The following is a 19,113-nucleotide window of genomic DNA, read 5'->3' on the forward strand; positions in this document are numbered from 1 at the left end:
CCGCGCCCTAGAACTAAGTTTAACAGGGAAGGGAGTACTAAAAGTATTTAGGTACTTTGACGATTTTTTAGTTGTTTTTAAAAAACAAAAAAACTTGACCTACATGGATGCTGTAAGCACAGTTTTAGCCAACTTCCAAAAAGAGGGGAGGGGGTTGGTGTTCACTCATGAGCTACCCAAAGGGGGGTGCTTAGAGTTTTTAGATCTCAATATTACCCTGGGCGAGGATAATATTTGTTGGCGTTACTCCCCTCGAGCCCAGAAGGAGCTATTGCCTTACACATCAACACATTCGAAAACTGTAAAACGCGCCATTGCTCGCCTCTGCCTTGAGTCGGCTCTCGTGAAGTCGTGTCACCATGTTATGCAGACGAGGCGCGGGAGCTTTTGGAAGCATACCACATTAGGAAGAGAGGATTAGATGGCGTGAGTGATACCTCGGTTCGCCTTTTCAAGACTGAGATATCGTATCTTGAACGGTTTTGTTGATGCCTGTTGTACCGATGTTTCTTGCGCATGCCTTGAATTTTCCATATATTTGCTGGCTTTGCAGTAAATAAAATCAGATGAAGTTAGCGTGTGTCCTGTGTCAGTCTTTCTTGTGTACGTCTTACTGCAGGGCTATTACCATTTCTGTCTGTGAATAATTCAGAAGCCTAACAGTAAGAGTTAAAAGTAAAATATTCCATGTTAGTTAAGCAGCTTACCCGTTAGCACGTCTTAGCTGTATTTTAATGTACTACACTGCTCACAATGCTATGCAAACAAAAAGCGCTCTTCCCAATCAAAAACCCAATTTTAAAAATTGTGTAATATCTTAGGTGAAACACCCCGTATATCTCTGCGGTTTCCCCAATAGCTGTTCCTGGCCGCTGGCTGGCAACGATTAAAGCCGGGATTCATTGTTTGCGATGCTAAAGATCGGGAAGTTCAACGCCATTGCACAGCCGCTATAACCACTTGCATTCGTGATGGCGCAAGGAGATGACAGCCAAGAAGGGACAGGTGCAATCATGAACAATTTTTTTTCTTTTCGCCATGACTGAATTTTACATAACGAACTTCCTTTTTATTTCGCTCACGTTGTGATCGAAAAGGCATGCCGCGTCGACATGTGGGATTGGACACAAATGTGGAGGCATGAAAGAACAACCTAATCAGTGCGTATGTTTGCACCTTCAATGCCGGAGAATACATGAATACATTGAGTGTTTCAAATTCGATAGCGATTTGTCTTTTAGAAGGCGTGAAATATACATCGACGAGTTCGGTGCTTGTGGGCTGCACGGCAGTGCGGACATCAGTTGCAGGATAGAGTAATATAAACGTCCATTCATTTGTATAACAAAAATGAACTCATCGGCTTTTGCAGTTTTTAATTTAGGGGGCAAGATAACGCTGATAAATGCAAGGTCCTCAACTTCGAAAGGGAGCTCAGCTTTTATGATGTTGGAATCGACATTTTGGTTCCCGATATGGAAAGAGAAAAATACGCTTTTGAAACTCGTTATCCTGGGTTTCCCATATTGCCCCAATGATCAAATAGCGCCGATGAATGTTGAATGAAAGAAATGGTTATGCTGTTCATTTGCATCATTGCGTAGGAAATATTGACGTTGCAAGGCAGTGTAAATGCGGATTTCACGGAGAGCAACAAGAGCAAAAGAACAGTAAGAATAAATAAAATCCTGAGCTTCTGCGGTTATTTGCTTATTTTAACCGCTGCCTCACTGCGATGAGCATCGGCGTACGCACACTGACGCTCATGCAACACTTGTACCCAGACCACTGGGAACATTTCAGTGTCTGTGGCTTTTTTTTCTCGAGAACGCCTATACGGTGTGCTCATCAACAGATCTCATTTCTCCATGGCCGAGAGATATCCTCGCCGCATAGGTTAGTAGACGAGATGGAACTTCTTGCCCCAGAACAACTGGTTAAGATGCAGTCACTACCGATTATATTTGATTTTATGAAACCGTCTATTGTGATTACTCGGTTTAGAAACAGGCGCGAGCCAGGTGCATTGTGCCTTCGACTTGCTTATCACTTCGCTGTGCCGCACTCCGCGCTAATCATAATTGAAGTGCTATATGAAGTTCAATATCGAGGCAGTTACAGACATGGGGAAGCTCTTCATATGGTTCAAATTGGCTTACAGGAAGTGTATTCAAGTTTTGTACATATGTTTTGTGGATATGCCGTACTGTCACCTACAACAACTGGCTATCCGAGACAAGAGCATGGAGAAATGTTACATAAAGCAAAGTGGACAAGAGAGAGTGGCAGGTCTTCAGGCAAGTGCAATATCTATCATTGTCTTATCAACTGAAAAAAAAGCTGTTTTATGAGTTCACTGCAATAAAAATATATTACATGTTTGTTCACTTCATTGTTGAGGACCGAGCTGACCAAATCGCAACCCCTCGCGTTTTACACCAATTACGCCTAGACGACCTGTTCTAACGCTGTACCTATGCTCCACCGAGCTTTCATTTTTTACAGCGTGGTTATTGGACGTTCGACATTGTAAAAACACAATGCAAGAAATCTGCAGCCGAAAGAACAAAAGAATGGACCGAGAGGATTAGTGCTATTTATGGCGTTAATCCTTGCTGCTTTACATTAATGCGCCCCGCCGTATCTTTCACGCTTTTTAAGAGAAAAATCTTTTTAATAATATGAAACAACCTGTATACGAACCAGCCACCAATTGTCATATCGCTTGCGGCCTGGTATGGGGAAAGGCAAGCCATGCTCGCCTTCGCGTGTATATGGGAACCTATTGCTTCAGCTTGCCCCTGCTTGCCAAGAAGAGGCTGCGCCGGCAACGGGCTTATATTCTGTCCACTACATCTTCTTTATTTTTTTAACTCAATGTGGAGTGGTGTTGAACAGCCTACAAGATGTCACTCACGCTGCCGCTCAGCAGAAGTCGCAGCAGCTCTTAAGGAAACCGCGCCGCCCGGCGCTCAGTTCGCGGCGGCAGGACTGTTGCCGGCAATGCATTGGTACCAGCGCCACGACGGAGACGGCAGCCACCGCTCCCCAGGTTGCCAAGATGTCCGTAACCACTCCACCAGGTGGAGATGCGTGGAGCGCAACATCCCAGATCCCGGTCGCTGTCTGCACCAGAAACGCAATGAAACAACAGGCCCATCGGGACTGAACAAATCAAAATAGACTACCAAAGCTCAGGACATTCCTAACACAGACGTGAGTCACTCTGGATGCGCATTTTTGCGTATGGCGGCGTCATTCCCTCAACGCACGTTTTGGCAGTTTTCACTGCCTCTATACTGCAGTGTATTCTTCACTGCGCATCTTTACAATCCTGGCTCCATGTGATAGTCTTCATGTGGGGGAAAAACAACAGCGAATAGAATTTCGTGCTCATGCCAGTATCAGAATCAAAACAGCTCTCAGGCTTACTATGTGGTTCAAATATGATGAGATGTCGAGAGCGCACAATGAGAATGGTTCCACAAAACCATCACACCTAAAGCTGAAATACACGCTAAACTGTGCCACTTTGTTATTTTTATGCATGGGCGTGTTTTCTTCAGGGAACCACTTATGGACTGTGTTTTTGCTCCTAGTTCCGCCATTTCTGGGCAGCTTCATATAAAAGCACTACACATTGGCCAAAATGAGCTCGTTTCGTACAGGGCGTTCAGGTGAAATCTGAGGCGATCTGCTGCACACTGGACGCCCAACGCTCAGGAAACCCTCTCGAGCAAAGAGAGCGCATATGCACCTCGAGTCAAACTAAATATAAATTAACTGAAATGGCAAAGAGTGTACCGACACAACATTCATTTCACTTATTTTATTTCATACTGCTGATCGCATTAGAGATCCACGGAAAACAAATACAGAAGTACAAATCAGAGCTAAGAACATTGTGTAAAAATGGTCGTCTGAAAGTCGCATGCAGGATCACTATGCGCTATCAATCAGTGGCAGAGAATTCCACTCTCTTATGATCCGTGGGAGAAAGGAAAATTTGAACGTGTCAGTTCGAGCAATGCACGCTGTTAGTAAACGGGAAAAATGGCGACGTGTGAGGTGTATAGCTAAATATAGATGCAAACGTTGCAGAATTAAGTGGCAACTTGTTATTTATGCAAAGTAAGGAAAGTGTTGATGAATATTTTTTCTTCATGCCTAAAGCTAGTGTATTTCGTCACTCAAAACGGAGAAGTGAACGGTGAAAATTTGGAATAAATAACTCTTACTAGTTTCCTTTGGATACTTTTGAGTTTGTTATATTCGTTTTAGTATATGTATCCCACAGGACGCATACTTACCAAAACTTAAACCTGATTAGTGAATTATAGGCGAGAAGTTCAAATTGACTAAAGTATATTTCATAAGAAATATAGCTTGCGAAAGGCGGACGAGCACGTGTAGACGAGCAGATATAACAAAACCTTCTTTTTGGCATCTCTTTCTGCCTATGTTCCTTCTCATAGCAGCTTGCGTTCTTTAAGAGTTGATTAGTAATAATCTTTTTATAATGAAGGTACCAGACCCTTGGAGTTTCTTTACACTTTGTTGTACTGCTTTCTTGTGAGCAAATCCTTCGGATATATAGGATGACTGGACTTTCCAGCCTTGCTTTCCGAGCGTGTAGATGTGGCTGATAGACTACACTTACATATTAAATTCATCCTTTAAAGCTTCTTTATCAAGCCTTTATTTATAAAGCTGTTCGGTCTCATCGCGCATTTCATTAATAGCATAGATGACTAAATTTCAAAACCAGCTACAGCCCTCAAGAACTGTCACTTGTCTAGTTTCAAAGTTACACTTTTTCAATCGGCTGCAGGCTTGTCGGCTGCTCTCCGAAAACTGTGCAGTGCCGTCGAGCCGTTTTTCCTAAGGAGTTAACGTCAGCGTAAAGCTGCTGAATAATTGCAGAGCGAAAGCTCTACTCCTCGCGTACAAAGCCAAAGGATATGCGGCTATGAAATTTTACCTTCAAACTAGGAGGAGTGGAGGCTTGGCTCTGACGTCATGCTCGCCACAGCTGCGTGCGTTCAGCCGACGGCGCTCAATCGGCTCGCAACTATCGAATCCAGTGACTCGCTACGCCTCGCCACAGCGGCGTATGCGGAGCTGACGGCACCCTCCAAACGCCGGAAATCCCGTGTCACGCCCTTCGCTGTATAGGAGCGTGTGGCCTGTGCTTCCCTTCGCACAAAACAATAGGTGAGCAACGTGCCGGAACTAGTGCTTCAACGATGTATCGTCGCCGTCCGAACCAAGCCACAGATATGCAATAAACTTCCATCAGAGCTAAACGATGTATGACCAAGTTTCACAAAGCTTTCGCTCCTCCTACTAGCTTCAGCTGGCTTGGAGCACAGCTAATATTTTTCGACGTTCTGAAGTTGCCCTTTTAATTGGTTCATTCAATCATTCTTTTTCATCATCCGAATGTCATCTATTAATGAGTTCATCATCTTCTTATAGTTTCCAAACTGATCTCGTCTGCTTTGTCAAGGAGACATTGAGGACACCCTGCAACGTATTCATCTTCCTAAATTAAAATCTCACTGTTGTCACGGTGTATTATCCATGAACGTTTCGCCTTCAGCCTTCGACTTGCATAATACACATCTACTCAGAATGATTGCTTCTATCTGTGGTTCACAGAGCGCAGTAGAAGGTCCACGATGCCTCACATTTCTACCATAGCAACACCGCACAGCCAACGGGGCCAAAAATATCTACTTTTTTATCGAAGCACAATACACGCATATGACGTCCTAGAGTGAATCAGAGAGAGGAGAATTTTTATTTGTTTTTTTTTTGGAACGCCATTCGCTGCCGCGCCAAAAAAAAAATCGGCACGCTGTGTGCAGCAAACATCCTGCTCATATGACTTTGTCCGTCGCTTAACCCATTAACACAGACACTGCGCGGTACCTTCTTGGTGCGCGGATAAGAGCTATACCTACTCCATTCCAATATAGACTACTCTTTTGTCTGGCATGTGTGCTTCACCGCTGCGAAGCCGTGTGTTTGCGTGTAAGACATAGTAGTGAAGGGTTCTGGATTACTTTCCGCCACCTTTAGTTCTCGAGCGTCCATCAACATCCTAAGCATGCCGATATTTTCTCACGTCACCCCTACTAAAATGCGGCCGCCTCAGCCGGGACCTCGTGCGACCATGCATCTGCCGAGCATGCGCCCACAGGCAGAATGCTTTAGCTACTGCGTTTCCTGAGGGGTTCAAAACCGCTGAATTCTCTCTGCAAGTACTGTTACCCAAGCTATCTATAGCCATCCACCGGCGAGGTGCTTCTGTCTGCGGCGGCCACCGCCTAATGGGTCTCGGTCAAGGTAGTTATTCAAGGCAACTTTGGCTATTACTGTTAGAGTACATTAAAGAGAAAATACAGGTACTAGCAGCGGGCAATTTTAAACTGAAAATTGCGTTCGTTCATGACTGAAGGCTAGGCGGTATCTAAAAATGTTTATTTCCTTCCAAATGTAAAAAAAAAATTAAAGACTTAAAAAAATACGAGCGAAGAAATTCGGGGTATGCCGCTTTACTATGCATCACAATTATGAAAAGCACCATAAACCGTAGGAGGAGCAAGAGCGAAGACCATGCATTTACCAGAAATCAATAGGGGCAAAGTATTTCTAGCGTGCTCGATATGCTGCGGCGTGTTTAAGGGGAGGAAATACTATGCACAAAGGCAATGGCTAAGCATTAGAATCTTTGCAAGAGACGAGTGTCAGCCAGTGTGTGCGTGGACATCTGACCACGTTCCGTTCGCACTCCACTTCAGCCTTTCCTTTAATTCTCCTTTTCCCCGTGTGGAGTATCATACCGAGGTCATGTTTCCGCCTACCGATCTCTCCGCTTTCCACCTGATTAATATTTACTTTCCCTCTCAAGGAAAGGAAGGCCCGAGTGTTAAATTTTCCCCGTAAAAATCATGACAAGCCTTATTTGGACACCAGGAATCTTAAGGAGTTGCAGAGCGCAAATACGATTACCCCTCCAAGCGTTGCCCATAAATCTCCACCTGGCGCTAGTAACATTTTGCAGGCCATGTTCCCAAAACGTGGCGGCAGGCTAGTAAACTACAGGGGTAGTCAACCACGATCGAGGTGCCGAATCCACCGTACTCGTTAGTGGCGTATTATCCGTGCAAGAGATCTGGAACAGGTAAGAAAATTTAGTCCAGAGTTTGACGGAATATCGTCTGGCGAGGAGCGAACATAGCGTAAATAACAAACATACACTCGCCAAATTCTTCAAAAAAGGAAACGACGTTTCGGGGCCCGTACGGGTCCCCTTGATCACAAGAGCGCTGCGTGGAACGACAGTGGCTTATATATGTTTGTTATTTATGTTTATTTATTTATTTATTTATGTTATGTTTGTTATTTACGCTATGTTCCCTCCTCGCCAGACGGTATTCCGTCAAACTCTGCACTATATTGCCCTTCGCGCTAAATATGGAGTGGCAGCCATCAAAAGAATCCGACAGTTTGTAACCCTAAATTCCAGACTTGCATCTTCAGTGCCATCTGCAGTTCAACCTGCGCTGCAAGTCCCTCAGCCTAACCCTGAAGTTACTGAGGTTACCGCATCTTGTGCCTACACCGTTTAGAAGGCAAGTAACTGCCAAAGCCCAAAAGCTCCTCCTGCAAGCTCGAATCGCCGAAACGAAAGCCACGATCAAACGGTTGGAAGGGGATGTATTTGTCGCACATCGGTCACTCCAGCAGGACGTGGCAGATATCCATCCGGATGTTGTTCTGAATGCAAACAACGTCGCCTCCAGGACGAGAGACAAGAGAACGTCCGCTCAAGAAGGCAAGCTGGCATTACTCCAGCGAAGGAGCGGCCGCACGCGGTCGTCGCCAGGCATCTACAATTTCTCCTCGCACAAGGCAGAACCCGCTGAGCATCCCCTGGTCAGTCGTGGACTGAACTTCAACGTCGCTGCGGCCCCTAACCCTGCAAGAATGATCTGCGCCGTCGAACAGGCCGTTCGGCATGTTGAGCCTAGTCGGGGAGAAGAAGAATGTTCGCGTGCCATTGGAGCCCTTGGAAAACTATCACCGACGAAGATAGGCTCCCTACTGCTTCCAGAAAAGCAAGCCATCAAACGATTTCAGACCAACACCGAAATAGCAATCCTACCCGCCAACAAAGGCAATGCTACCGTCATTTTGGACTGATCCGATTACGTCGCGAAGATGTCTGCGCTCCTTGAAGATGCGGATACCTATATAAAAATCAACCGCGATCCAACAATAAAAATTTAATCGGAACTGCAGAAACTGCTGACTGAAGTGTTCACGTACGTACCTCCAGAAAGAAAACACTTGTACAATCAGCTTCTTTGCCACAACGATTCGGCTCCCGCGATCTACGGAGTTCCAAAGGTGCACAAGCCGGGTGTACAACTACGATCATTAGTAGACTACAGGCGTTCTCCACTGTACAGACTGTCCCGTCATCTGCATCAGGTCCTTGGCCCACTAGTTGGACAAACGACGACCTACATTAAGGACTCGCGCCACTTAGTGCAAAAACTAAACGAAGTTTCCATTGAAGACGAGGACATCATGGTTTCATTTGACGTGAAATCCATGTTTACGTGCGTGCCAGTGGACTTAGCAGTAAAGTGTTGCAAGGAAGCTCTATGCGCAGACGCCACATTGCCCTCAAGGACCCCGTTCGAAGTGGACGATCTGTGCCGCCTGTTGAGATTCTGTCTCGACAATACGTATTTTGTTTTCAACGGGACCTTCTACAGACAACGCTTCGGCACAGCAATGGGTGCATCTATTTCCATGGTCTGCGCTAACCTCGCATTGGAAGCTATTGAGAGCCGAGCCATTTCCGCGTTCAAACCTTCACCGAAGCTATTCCTGCGTTACGTGGATGACTGCTTCAGCATCATGCATCGCAACGACGTACAGCCTTTCCTGAGATATCTAAAGTCAATCCAGCCAACTGTAAAATTCACCGTGGAGAAGGAAATGAATGGACGAATCCCTTTCCTTGATGTCTTCGTCCAGAGGAACAACGCTAGGCTTGAATCCTCGGTGTATCGAAAACCGACGCACACCGGAAAGTACCTCAACTTTGAATCAGCACACCCCATTGGACACAAGTGTTCGGTCGCCAAATCACTGTTTAATCGCGCGTTCACCTTATGCTCGAGCCCGGAAAAGCGCCGCTGTGAAATCGCCAAAGTGAAAGCAGATCTCAAATGCAACGGATACCCCCAGCAGCTACTGAAAAGTCAGCAGCGCTCCGCCCAAGCATCCAGACTTGGCCAAAATGAGAAAAACAGGGAAACCAAGCGTGCAAGTATTCCGTACGCTGAGAGGGTGAGGGAAGCACTTGCACGCATTTTCAAAGGATATGACGTGCACATTGCTCATCAGCCTACCAGCAAGTTAAAACAGCAGCTGGTCCGAGTTAAGGACCGCCTAGAACGCTCAAGATACCCTGGTGTGGTGTACAAGATACCATGCCAGGGCTGTGACGCTGCCTACATTGGCGAAACTGGAAATTTCAGACGAAGGCTCATAGAGCTTCAGAATGACGTCATGAACGGCCGCTCTACATCTAATGCATTGGCGGAACACAACGCATCAACAGGGCACCCCATTGATTGGGACGAAGCATCTATCATTGCTACAGAGAAAAATTTGTCATCGCGCCTCCTTTTGGAATCACTCCACATACACAGCACAAAGCATGCTCTTAACAGGACACGTGGTAATCTGCCGGAAATCTATAATCACTCACTAGGAAATTTTAACCCTATACATAAGCCACTGTCGTTCCATGCAGCGCTCTTGTGTTTAAAGGGACCCGTACGGGCCCCGAAACGTCGTTTCCTTTTTTGAAGAATTTGGCGAGTGTATGTTTGTTATTTATGCTAGGTAAGAAAATCAGTTACCGTGCTGGGCGCTGGGAACACGGCTGATATATCTTCCAGGGGTATGTCTACCTGTTCGCAACTCACCGAGGCATCGGCAACCTTGGGCCTGGAGAGCGGTGGTGATGGCAGTCGCAAGCCCAGAGTTCTGAGAGAGCCTGCTCGGGGTGCCGAACCGAGACGAGGAGGGGCTTGGAGAAGTCGGCGATCCGGTCCCGTCGACAGGAACACGCAGCACGGGCCAAGGTGTGCGCGTTCCTCTCGCCTTAGGCGGCCACTGCTGATCTGATGGCATCAGTTCAACGCTGACGCAAAGGACCAAGGTCATGTCCGTGGTGGCAAGAAAATAGCCTGCCACTTAGGACCAAAGTTGAAGAAAGGTCTAGCAGCCAAGTCTGTTGCAGAAAGAGCGCCCCTTCTGATGCCTCTGCGAAGTTTCCGATCGCTGGGGCTGCAAACGTGAATGGAACGAAAAGCTCGAGCCATCCCTCTTTGTCTTTTGCCCTGTATTCTTTGTAGCTCGTGCAGGAGGAACTATGCTCCCAGGGATGACCAGAAGGCGTAGTTTTAACTACAAATACGTAACTGGCGGAAAATAATACTTCTTCAGACATTAAAGGGGAACTCCGGCGATTTTCTGCCCACCGAGATTTAACGGCTCATTTGTATTGCTGAAGGCTTTTTATCTCAGTATGCAACTTCATTTTTTACACTACGCAAATAATATTTTAGTGTAGCAAAAACCTTGAATCGGTAACGGAACTTCCGAGCTGGGCCCGGAGCTTGGCTTTTCTTGACGTCAGTGATGACGACACAGTCTGCCTAGTGAGCAGCATGCGCCCGCTGCCCAAATGCCGGGCTGCGCGAATAGCGTATTGCTGTGAGGACACCCTGTCGAAGGCTGCATGGAATATCAGCGATTCTTTCGAAATGTCATCAGGCTGTGCCTGCGACGATTCGTTGATAACGTTTAGCCTACGCGATTCCCGATTTGACGAAGACCCGCCGCGACGGCAGAGGGCTGATCATGGCAATGCTGAGCGAACGCAGCTCGTCGCGCCTCGACATGGCTTCCAAGGGTGACCCTCCCTGAAATTTCGAAGTATAAAACGGTCCAACGTATAGATTTAACAACACATGTGCAATAATTATGCACATGTGGCGAATGCCGCTCGTCGCTAAGAGACGAAATCAATCTACTGCCCAAGATTGGTTGGATCTGTAACAACCGTTAACCGGTTGTTCTCAATATTATTCCTTCACCGCAATATCGTGGACCTAAACGGACGCTAGGTACAATTTTACAACACCAGTTACGTGGTGCATCCTAATGAGAATAAGAATGCTCCGCGCCATGACGACTATATTACTGCTCCAGGATGCATACTCCGTAGAATTTTGAAGCAATTTATACGCTCTGACATGTTGATGGGTCTGGTATATCTCGTCAAACAACGACGCTGAAGTTACGATGCCGACCGATAGGTTATTGCTAGACAACATTCTATCTCTTGCGTCAATATAAACACGACTGCCTGAATTAATAAAATAATTTTGGCTGCGGTTCGCTTCTTGCAGTATTTTAGGAAGTGACGGTTAATGACCTAAAAGAACACGCATTCTAATATACTTATCTCTGCTCGCTTTCTCGTCATTCCTTCTCCTGACGCCGTATGGACGGTTTAACAGACATCATGCATGGGAACAGCGCAGCCACAGCATCCGACCTCAACCTCGGTCTGCTTTGACGTCATCAAAACTCCTCCATCAGAAGAATCCTGTCTTGGCAACGGATCCTAGCGAAATTTTCCCAGCTCAAAAGTGTTCGCAAATTCAGGGACAAATTGACGCGCTGAATAGCATTACTCTATTTGTCGCATCCTTCTTTGTCTTTCGCAATTTAGTGTTAAACGACTCTCTTGTTTTTCGCTGAGTCATTTGGATATCCCACAGGGCATCACCAGCTGCCACCCATTCCTCCAGGGACCTCAATGTACTAAACGAGAGCTAAAACTATCTGGTGAACTCACGAAGCCGGTCGCAAGCAGGCCGCCGCCAGTCTGTGCTTTGACATGCTGCTCCACATAGCGCCGCAGTCGTCCAGCCACGTATAAGGCTGTGCCAAGGATGAGCACTAATTGTAAGTGTACAGTCCAACCCACCTCTATTTCTTCGAGCTTTGCGGTCTTCAATGTTATCGGTAAAGGCGATGCCTAGATGGTTATGTGTATTGTCGCCGTCGTCTGCTCCACGCTGCTTCCAAACCTGTGGCGTCATAGAGCACAGGGTTGGCCGTAAAAAACCTCCTATTTGGTCGCATGAGTCGGGAGTGTGACAGCCTTTTTTAAAATTACATTTTGAAGAAACTACGGTGTTCTCCGCAGTGTTGTTTGCAACATACAGTGTTGACATCGAGAAGAACTTCTGACACCAATTTTATTGAGATCTGAACCATCGAAAAATCGCTGCAGTTGCCATTTTCCATCTTATCACCTGGAAAGAGACAAAAATCAGTAGTCTGGATGTCGAGAGTAGATGCAGGTGGTTCTGATGAAAAGCTAGTATTGTTGGGGACATAACCGGAAATTCCGGACTACAGCATTTTTCACCACTACGTTTCCCATGAACGTAATTTTTAAAAAAATATTGTAAGATTGCACTGCCACAGTCAGTATGTCCACAGATCTCTCCTCGAAACACTTGCATTTTTTTGCTACTGACGTTTCCTTTATCTTGAAAAACATTCCACAAGACGAAGACAAGTCCCCTTGTCGAAACGTTGGCTCCAGCAACCTGAGGTTTTCCCCTCCCTTGTTCATTTTGTGATCGCCAAGGACCATCTACCGCACCCTCTCTCTACCATGATTTCATATGACAGTTTTTACCATTCAGTGGTAGCAAAAGGACAGACTTGAAGAGAAATATACGTATCGCAAAACTGAACAGTCGGCTTCAATATCTCCATACGGTTCCTGACAATATTCTCCACTCACCTCACTATTAAAATTCATGCCCAAGGACCCTGGACTTTGGTTGGCTTTGAGACTGCGCCTAGTGTGGAAGCTCGACATAGACGAACCGCACGGAACGCGTTGCAGGTGCTAGAGCGCCACATTGATGGTGGCCGTACTCGAGTATTGGCTAAGTTTTTTCGGTGCTGGCTGGGCGGCAGCCTTCATATGCTTCCACTCATCGAATCGACCAGCCCTCATGGCCTCTCTGGCTGCTTCCAGGGCTTGAGGTGCACCGCCATCAGCGACTTCTCCTTCAGCTGAACGGCATGCCTTTGTCGCTGGCCGCAATGTCTCAGTGGTTACATAGTTTTTGTGCTCACCATGCAAGGAAGCCTATATTCAAAGGTACCGTACACTACAGTTAACCTGCTTTCATGCATAACGCTGCAAGCTGAACTGCCTAGGATCCCTGGCAATCTCAAAGAGCAATGCTGATGCTTCTACTGAAGTAATGGAGCACTTACCGACGACTGTTCGGAAATAGTAACTAATTAAAGGATGCACGGTTGTGCCAACGGAAATATTAGCGCGAACAGTTAGAAACACCCCTTTGGGACTAAAGGGACGCGCTAACATATCGTGCCCCACAAACTATATTTTCGCTTACAGGGCGTCGTGTCCGCTAAGTGTGCGCGCCTTTTCGGTCATGGCAGCGACGTTCAAATCCAGTGCACCGTCTCCTAGTTGACGTGGCGGAATGAAGGTCCACTTCTCGTCCAATTTTCGCGTGAATACAGAGCCACCCACGGTCTCATGCGTGCTTTGGGTCGCTTGCGCCTGGCCGTACGAAAAGTTTTAGTGGCATTGCTTTCCTTCGCTCGTTACCGATTGTACGCTTTAGAGAAGCCTCCATACGTGAACATTTTTCTTCAGCACCGGTGTTGCTTTTATGCTTGCATCTGTGCTGTGGCAATGTATGTGATAGGTGAGGTAGCTAACTGATCAATGTGTAATTTTCTGGAAGTCATACTGCTCTATTAAATCAACCTAATACTATATCCGCACTCATTAAATCCCGCTAATGGAGGGCTCTTTTCGGAGGGAATTTTCAATGCAGCCAGCCCAAGAGCCATAAACTCCGCTAGAAACACTGGTGTGTGATCCGGTACTCGAGCCGAAAAGCCACAGGAGAGAGACTCTAAAGAATACCAACCGCTGCCCTCTCACCGCCCTCAAACGCAGCTGTAGCATTGACACTATGGTGAGGGAAATTGTCAACGTGATCAGAGAGGAGACCATTTAGTGCCCTGGCAGGCAGACGCTTCACATTGGGTAGGAACAAATTATTAAAGGCAAAAATTTAAGGGGGCGCTTTGTTGACCTAAAGCGCGGAGAGGCGAAAGCCTTAAGCGCGGGGTTTGTGCTAATGTCCCAGATGTGTGGTGAAGATGTCAAGATTCACCTCTGAGTGTGAAACGCCATAGCGTCTTGCAACGCTGCCAGGGAGTCCACAGAACGCCGTCGCCCGTTCGGCTCGACGTCTTGCTTGGTAAATTAGTTTTTGAGGAAAGGAAATGTGTCTGCCTCGGTGGACACCTGAACCTCGCCTAAAGCGAAGGGAGGAACATGGGAGTCAACGAAGACTCCGTATTCACTAGTGACGCCTTTGTTCTTTCCAAACCATCGAGCCGGCATGGCGGAGTCTCCACATAAATGCAAAATAAAAGGGGGCTGAGGGGACAGCCCTGGCGCACCGAACGCTGCACGCTAATGGGGGCCCCCAGACTCTTGTTAACGATCAATCTCGTCGTGCAGTTCCGATACGCCAGGGCCACACCCTCGCGAATAACAGAACCAACATTAACATGGCGCAATACTGCAAACAAAAGTTCGTGGGCGACGCAGTCAAATGCCTTTTCTAAATCGATCTGGAGAAATGTCACCTGGCCACTAGTGTCATCACAGCATTCTAAGACACTGCGCGCCACGTGAATATTTGTAAAAATAGACCACCCTTTAATCCCGCAGGTCTGATGCGGACCAACTAAGTAATGAATCACGGTCTGCAACCTTCGCGCCAGAACCTTCATGTAAATTTTGTACTCGACGTTCGTGAGTGCTATCGGTCGGTATGCTGTGTGGGTTTCTACGTGGACACAGGCCACCACCCACCGCGGGTTCGAGCTTCGCGCGAGCCAAGGGCCCCGATCAGCCGTCACCACACACACACTGGGACACCGATGCGGTGCACTCAACCTCCGCTGGGAGGAGAGCGATTCGCCGCAAAGAAATAGGCCTCCAAGTTCACAAAGGAGACGTTTATTCACGCCGTCCTCCAGCTGATACACACACCCTCAATAGTCACCCCGTCCCGGGGGCGCGCGAGGAGCAAGGCTCCGCTGCGCGCACGAAGCGACTCGAGCAATGTGCGCCGCTAGCACGCCGCTGCAGGAGAATGTCCCCGCGGCAGTGCTGTGATCTCCCTCTCGTGTCGACCGTTGGGCCGGTTGCGAGAGAGAGTGGGCAATCAACGCAAGGTACGCCTGTCGGAGGTCGCTGGACCCCGGTGGACAGGCTCGAGCCGCTGCAGGTCAGAGGACACGTGCGGGCGAGCTCGAGTATGCACTGGTCCGAGCGGCAAAGCCGGCCGGGACAAACAGTAACGTACGCACCTTACGCTGTCTCGGAGGGATCTCTCTCTCTGGGCCCCGCTCGGACGGTCGCGGGGTGCGCGGCCGCCCAAAGCCGGTCCCAAATTCCCGCCAAAAGGCGCCAATGGCAAAGGCCCTTGGGGAGCCGGGGCGGAGCTGTGGCTAAATGACAGTGATTAGTCACCCAGCCGCCTCTCCACCGCCTGAGGCGGGAGCAAGGCAAAGAGGAGAAACAACGCGGGAGGCCGGCTAGCCGCGCAAAGGCGACGGCGGAAAGCCAGGATTCCCACATCCCCCTCTCCTTAAATGCCCTCCTACCCATCGGCAAAGCACGCGGCCAGAATAAAGAAATGAATAGAGAAAAAAAATAAGCTACACTTCAGTTCCAAAATAAAGAAATGAATACATACAAAAAAAAACTAGCTACACTTCAGTTCCAGCCACAACAACGTAAGAAAAAAAACAACACAAACAAAGGAAAACAAGGCAAACAAACAAACACTGGCATACGCTTCAGTAAATCAAAGCAGCCTGCAGATTATATACACGGTACACAAGGAGATGTGAATACCACTGTACAGCTGTGTTACAGGTGGATGCCAGCCTCAAAGTTCGATGGCGCGGCCCAGTGGGCCTGTCGGCGACTCACCGCTCGCAGACTTCAAGTTGAACGGGTTGGGAGGGCCGACGACTGATGGCGGTCTTCTTTCCGTTGATGACGAAGGGGCAGCGGCAGGGCACTGACCTCGCGCCCTTGGACACGACATCACGTTCGGGCACAAGACAGTTAGTACACCCCCCTTCACGCCGGCTGAAACGGGCGAGGACGTTCGGCGGGGTCCTGATGTGTAACCTTGGCCACAGCGAGGGGTCCTTCTCATCCTCGCGCTCACGCAGAAGCACACGGCACAACTCACAGGCGTCGCCTTGGCTCATGGTTACGCGCGCACACAGCCACAGCCACAAACACGCATACACCGGCACGTGCGCGGACGCTGGTCGGCGACAACGATTCCCTCATCAGAAGCGTCCAGAGGCGCCGCGGCGAGGGTCAAAGGGTGCACTTTCCGCCCCCTATCGCCTCAAACGCCCCGCCAACTTCCCCTCCATACGGGCCGCACAGAAACTCGCACCGCGACACACGGCTCCTTAACGAGCCCACCACCCACAGTCGGGCCGGAAATGAGAGGAGGCGCGCCGTACAAACGACACCCATCTTTTGCTTCTAGAAGATAAGAGCAAGCACGAGCGGGCTGAAGTTTGCCTATGTACATCTGGGTACGTTAGAACAAAAACAGACGAGCCAGCAGGAAACGAAAGTGGCTAGAAAACTGATTAAAACAAAACAAATAAATAAACTGATAAACCCACAAGGCTGGAACTGAGCATACTGCCAAAACAAAACAAAAAAATAACACACCGCGCTTTGCCTGGGTAGGGCCTGACGAGAAAGCTCGCCAGCTAGCTGAGGCTGCGTGCCTTCGGTTGCGGAAAAGTCCGCCGTCCGGCATCAATCACACCGGTGACCGTCGCCTCAGATTGTACCGGTGCTCCGTACGCTTGCGTTCCGCAGCACCAGTTGTGCCTTTGCGCTTGCCTTTGATACCAATGGGTACCGGCGCAAGCTCGTCAGACCGTGACGCGTAGGACTTCAGGTCTATGAACCCCTGCTTGCTCCTGGGGAAAGGCCCCATCAAATCGCAGGTGGCCATCTGCCACGGACGCACACTGTCAATCGGTTTCATCATTCCAGGCGGCTTGCCGCCCCGTGACTTCACCGCTTGACAGACATGGCAGGAACGGCAATAGCGGAAAATGTCACGCTTCATGCCGGGCTACGTCACCGATTGACTCAGTTTTGCAAAAACTTTGGAGTCACTCAGATGACCGGCCAGTGGTTCGTCATGAGAGAATCTCAACAGTGCGCCTCTCAGACTTTTGGGGATAACCACCTTGAACGGGTCGATGGACTCGTCATCGGTGGCTATGTATTTCAGCACGAGCCCGTCATGGTCCAGCAAATATGAATCCCCGGGGTTCGCCGCGACACACGCTGGCTTCTGCCCCCCTGCGCCCGCTACAATACAAGTAGCGTCACGGCGCTCCGTCTCCCTGAGACCGTCGCTCACCTCGCGACAAAACGGGTCATTTTGCTGGGCTTTCAGTAGCTCTTAGGGCTGAAAACGATTCCAGTCATCCCAGAGGGGAGCCTGGTCTCGTCCCCACTCAGGTTTGCAGCCAAAACTTCCGTTCGCGTCGGCAACTCCGAGGCGCTCACGAAGAGCTTTACCTCTCGTCCGCCTTGCGAAGCGCTGCTTGCCTGGTTAGCGGAATGGGTTAACCCGTTTGCGGGCTCCCCCTACTTGCCGCCCGGCGGCTCGTCCGCTGTTTCGCCCCCTCCGCCTACAGGCGTCAAGGCGCCGCTGGCGAGTGGGGCACGGGATAGCGCGTCAGCTACCACGTTTGTGCTCCCTTTTCGATACTGCACGGAAAAGTCGTAATGCTGTATCAGGAGAGCCCAGCGCGCCAGCCGACCCGCAGGCTCGCGGAGCCGCATCAGCCAACTGAGCGCACTGTGGTCTGTCTGCACCACGAATTGCGTTCCATCAAGGTAGACGTCAAATTTGCGCAGTGCAAACACGATGGCGAGGCACTCCTTCTCGGTCACGGAATAATTCCTCTCCGAGGGCAGCAAGGAGCGGCTGGCAAGGGCCAGCGGTTGCAGCACGCCATCGAATTCCTGTAGGAGAACTGCTCCTAAACCCAGATCGCTCGCGTCAGTCTGGACTACGAACTGTCTGGTCAGGTCGGGTAGCCTGAGCTGCGCTGTCTCGGCAATGGCACTAGACAGGAGGCGAAAGGATCGCTCTTGCTCGGGCTCCCATCGCCACGCGGCAGTCTTTCCCAAGAGCTCGGTCAAGGGTGCCTGCACGCGGGCACAGGACGATAATAGTTGGCCATTCCCACACCACGGCGCAGGCCGCGTACGTCCTTGGGCGCGGGAAATTCGAGTATGGCTCGAAGTTTCTCCGCATCTGGCTCAATGGAGCCCCGGCCTCAGCGACTGCGCCCCTGCCTCAGTGGAGGCTTGGGCGGGTTGCACGAACGAGGGAGGCAAGGCTCCTAGTTCGATGAGCGGCGCGGTTTCCGCAGGGAACCGGGCCAGCGCCTCGCCGTTTCCGGAGCAGAATTGACTGCTCGCGGGGCACGGCTGCTGCTGTTCGAAACTGCCGGTTGCGGCAGCGTGACACGAACTGCTTTCGCACTGGGCGGAAAGCGTGCACAGCTGAGGCATGCGACCAGCGGACGCAACGCAGGGTGCTTCCGATACAGCTCCAAAGGGAGCCGCGTGGTCGACATTTTGGGTTGTGTCGCCGTAAACCCCAATGGGGGCCGCGGCCAACCACGGTGTCTAGCTATTCGAAGGAACAGCAGCCAGCGGATCAAACGACGCTACAACTCCGTAGGGAGCCGACATGTAGCTGCCGAGTGCCCCGCTGTGGGTGGTAGACACGGTGCGCAAGCGTGATCGGCAAGGCGACCTGCTCGGCTAATGTGCCATCAAAGGCGTAAGCGCCA

The 19,113-nt window shown here is 49.4% G+C and overlaps 1 pseudogene; it reads right to left on the bottom strand.

Annotated features, from left to right (window-relative positions):
- Positions 1-10,904: 10,904 nt before the first annotated feature.
- Positions 10,905-19,113, bottom strand: part of LOC149354028 (uncharacterized) — a 96,756-nt pseudogene continuing 88,547 nt past the window's right edge.

Source organism: Amblyomma mixtum, chromosome 3 (genome assembly GCF_055824585.1).
Source record: "Amblyomma mixtum isolate Tamu chromosome 3, ASM5582458v1, whole genome shotgun sequence".
NCBI classification, from domain to species: domain Eukaryota; kingdom Metazoa; phylum Arthropoda; class Arachnida; order Ixodida; family Ixodidae; genus Amblyomma; species Amblyomma mixtum.